General features: G+C 39.9%; 1 pseudogene; it reads left to right on the top strand.

Moving 5' to 3' along the window:
* The first annotated feature begins 1,568 nt into the window (after positions 1–1,568).
* Positions 1,569–4,012, top strand: LOC117719644 (glyceraldehyde-3-phosphate dehydrogenase pseudogene; annotated as a pseudogene).
* The last annotated feature ends 354 nt before the right edge of the window (positions 4,013–4,366 follow it).

Genomic DNA, 4,366 nt, shown 5'->3' with positions numbered 1-4,366 from the left:
AAAACTCCAGTTATATTACAATGAAAGAACTTCTGGATACATCAGAAAACCATGCTGACATATTTGAAAAAGAATTGAGGGTACCTTACAATTGTACAGAGGATTTCATAGAAGGAGCCAGCAGAAAGATCTTCAGCTTCCTTAACAGGAATGTGGTACAAATATGAAGAGATAAGCAGAATATTCACACAGAAATAAAATGGAGATTCTCCATTGTGCGGTATAGTATTATAACAGGGAGGTTCCCAGACCCCTTGTCTCAAATCATCTGACTAATGACACAAACGTTTCTAACAGCACAAATAAGGATAGGCATTCTGAAAGTGAAACTAAATGCACAGAAGGTAAGTAAAATAGTAGAAGTGGCTGATGGCGTTCACAAGGAAGAACTCTTACAGAAATCGTTAGAGGAGGAGAAATACTGTACACTGGCATTAAAAATTTGTGTTCAATATGTTATGCTTACTGTGCTAGAGGCTTTGTTAGTTTGTGGAAATTATTTGACTCAGAGTCAAGAATAAGTAGTCCTAACAAGGGATATATGCTTAAATCTTGTGTTTATCACTTCAGAATTTTTTCCTTTGTGCGGAATCAGGGTAGGCATGACATACATTGAAATTTTGCATATACTGAATAGAATTGAGATCCATATTGAGAAACTTTTGAGTGTGTTTCCTTTTATCTCGTTAAACTCAAAGACAAATACCATATATCTTCAAGGGACGTTAAAATACAAAATATTGACATTCTAGAAATTTTACCTTAAGATATGTGAAAACACTAGAAACCATGCCCTTTAAAGTTAGTGAAACAACAACAAAAGAACAGAAATAAGAAAAGTCCCTGGAATGAGTTCGGAAACCAAGATCATCAAAGATGAGCTGAGGACTTCAGTCAAAGTGTGTTAAGATGCCATCAATTAAGAATCTAGTGACCACTTGCTAAGAACAAAGTCTTTAGCACAAAAGTAAAGAGCAATACAGTGGCAGTCATCTAGGTACACTGAGTTCAATAGTAAAGGGTGTTTTGAGAATCCCCTGTGAATTCCCTGTAGTCAGTTAAAGACATGTGGAACATCTGGAAGCAATTCCTTAACAGACATCAATTTTTTTTCTTTATTTTTAAACCTCTATTCATGAAGAGTAATAGTTGTTTTTCTTAGAATAAGGTATTAGCTTTGTGGAGCTTTACAAAGAAGTTTGTTAGGTCACAGTATTGGTCCAACAGCAAAGATTCAATTTGACAATGGAATTCTGGCTTAAAGAGTCCCAAAGTAATGCAGGGTATTACATGCCAAAACACAATCAGTATATACATGAATATAGAAGTGTTGTGTGATAATTTCTCTTCATAATTTTATGTCTATGCTTAAAAGATCAATGTCAATTTAACATAAGCTAGAGGCAATGGAAAGGAGAGTACATCAATTGGAAAAAGGTCCCTATATGATCTTAGTGTAAGGGATTTTGTTAACTAATGGTTGATGGGGAAGGGCCCAGCCCATTATGGATGGTGTCATTCCTGGACTGATGATACTGGACTCTGTAAGAGAATAGGTTGAGCAAGACATGGGAATCAAGCAAGTCAGCATCCTGCCTCCAGGTTTGCATCCTATTTGCATCCCTCTCCTGTTTTCCTTGAACTATGAAAAGTGCTCTGAAAGTGTAAGCCAAATAAACCCTTTACACCACAAATTGATTTGGTCATGGTTTGTCACAGCAAGAAAACCTGAAGTCAATATCCTTCAATGTCCATTCATAGACATTCTACCATGACAGCCTTATTTATTACTAATTCTCTTAATTATTTTTCTATTTCTGTGATAAGCCACTAAAGCAAATTATAAGAAAGTGTAATTGGGGCTTTTAATCTCAGAAACTTATAGCCCATGATCAATATAGTTGGAAGTATGGGACTGAAGCAATAGATAAGAAATTTTATTTTTAAGACTCAACCACTGACACAGACAGGGGTAACTGGCAATAACATTGGTTCTTAAAATCTCAAAACCTGCCCTCTTCAACAGTGCCACACCTCCTAATCTTTCCCAAACAATTTCATCACTTCAGGATCCGGTATTAAAATACATGAGCCTATGGAAGCTATCTTTATTTAAACCAAACATTAATTACCCCATAAAAGCTTTAGCACTTAACACAATGAATGATGCATCACCTCTCTCTCTCTCTCTCTCTCTCACACACACACACACACACACACACACACACACACACACACACACACATGCATAAACTACTCACACACATTTTATTTTGTTTTTTTAACTCTAATATATATGTGGCCAAATATGTTTTAAACCTTTGATCTTTGCCCACCTCCAAATGCCATCATTATTCATGTACTAAGCCCAATTTATGTGCTACTACAGATTGAACCCAAGTACTTCTTGCATGATGCTTTAGAATCTGGGCATGATATTATTAGCTGCATTTTTGATCTCCAAATTTAATCAGTATTAGTGTGGAATAATAGCACATAAGCCCAGAGGGATATATACAATTAAAACAATAGTTACCCATGCTTTGAAGATTTCTTTAAGTGCTTCTCAGCCATTTGAGATTTCTCTGTTGTAAATTCTGTTTATTTCTATATCTCATTTTTTGATTGGGTTGTTTGGTTTCCTGTTGTTTAGCTTCTTGAGTTCTTTATATATTTTGAATATTAGCTTTCTATCAGATGTTGGGTTAATAAAGATTTTTTCCCAATCTGTTGGTTTTCTATTTGTCCTATTTACTATGCCCTTTGCCTTAGAGAAGCTTTTCAATTTCATGAGGTACCATTAATCAATTCTTGATCTTAGAGCCTGATCCACTGTAGTTTTGTTTAGAAAGTTTCTCCCCTGACCCAATGAGTTTAGGGCTTTTTTCCATTTTATCTTGTATTAGATTCAATGTATTTGGTTTTATGTTGAGGTCTTTGATCCACTTGGACCTGAGCTGTGTGCAAGGTAACAGATATGGTTCTATTTTCATTTATCTACATACAGACAGCCAGTTAGACCAGCACTGTGTAAACGGATTTGGCCTTATTGGGCGCTTGGTTACCAGGGCTGCTTTCTTCTCTGCATATGGCAAAGTGGAGATTGTTGCCGTCAACAACCCCTTCATTGACCTCAACTACATGGTCTACATGTTCCAGTATGACTTCACCCATGGCAAATTCAACGACACAGTCAAGGCTGAGAAGAGCAAGCTTGTCATCAACTGGGAGCCCATCACCATCTTCTAGGAGCAAGATCAAATGAGGTGATGCTGGTGCTGAGTATGTCGTGGAGTCCACTGGCGTCTTCACCACCATGGAGAAGGCTGGGGCCCACTGGAAGGGTGGGGCCAAAAGGGTCATTATCCCTGCCCCTTCTGCTGATGCCCCTATGTTTGTGATGGGTGTGAACCATGAGAAATATGACAACTCACTCAAGATTGTCAACAATGCATCCTGTACCACCATCTGCTTAGCCCCCCTGGCCAAGGTCATCCATGACAACTTTGCCATTGTGGAAGGGTTCATGACCACAGTCCATGCCATCACTGCCACTCAGAAGACTGTGGATGACCCCTCTGGAAAGCTGTGGCGTAATGGCCGTGGGGCTGCCCAGAACATCATCCCTGCATCCACTCATTCTGCCAAGGCTGTGGGTCAGGTCATCCCAGAGCTGAATGGGAAGCTCACTGGCATGAACTTCCGTGTTCCCACCCCCAGTGTGTCCGTTGTGGATCTAACATGCCGCCTGGAGAAACCTGCCAATTATGATGACATCAAAAAGGAGGTGAAGCAGGCATCTGAGGGCCCACTGAAGGGCATCCTGGGCTACACTGAGGACCAAGTTGTCTCCTGCGACTTCAACAGCACCTCTCACTCTTCCATCTTTGATGCTGAATTTGGCATTGCTCTCAATGACAATTTTGTAAAGCTCATTTCCTGGCATGACAATGAATAAGGCTACAGCAACAGGGTCATGGACCTCATGGCCTACATGGTCTCCAAGGAGTAAGAAACCCTGGACCACTCACCCCAGCAAGGACACTGAGAGCAAGAGAGAGGCCCTTGCTTTCTGACGAGTCCCTGTCCCCAACACTGAGCATCTCCCTCACAATTTCCTTTCCAGACCCCCATAACAATAGGAGGGGTCTAGGGAACCCTCCCTACTCTCTGAAATACCATTAATAAACATTCTCTACACCCCCCCTCCCCCGAAAAAAAAGATGACTGAATTGACTGAATTTTCTTCCCTAATTGTAGTCTTGATTCTTAAGCTCTCCCTCTGGTGCTCACTGCCTGGTCAAAAGACACCTTCTTTCTTCAAGTCTTACACATCATCTCTCCAATTTAATGTCATGCTTAGTTC

Source organism: Arvicanthis niloticus, chromosome 14 (assembly GCF_011762505.2).
Source record: "Arvicanthis niloticus isolate mArvNil1 chromosome 14, mArvNil1.pat.X, whole genome shotgun sequence".
In the NCBI taxonomy this organism is placed as follows: domain Eukaryota; kingdom Metazoa; phylum Chordata; class Mammalia; order Rodentia; family Muridae; genus Arvicanthis; species Arvicanthis niloticus.
The sequence above is the reverse complement of the archived record's forward strand: the minus strand, read 5'-3'. Positions and strand labels throughout refer to the sequence as shown.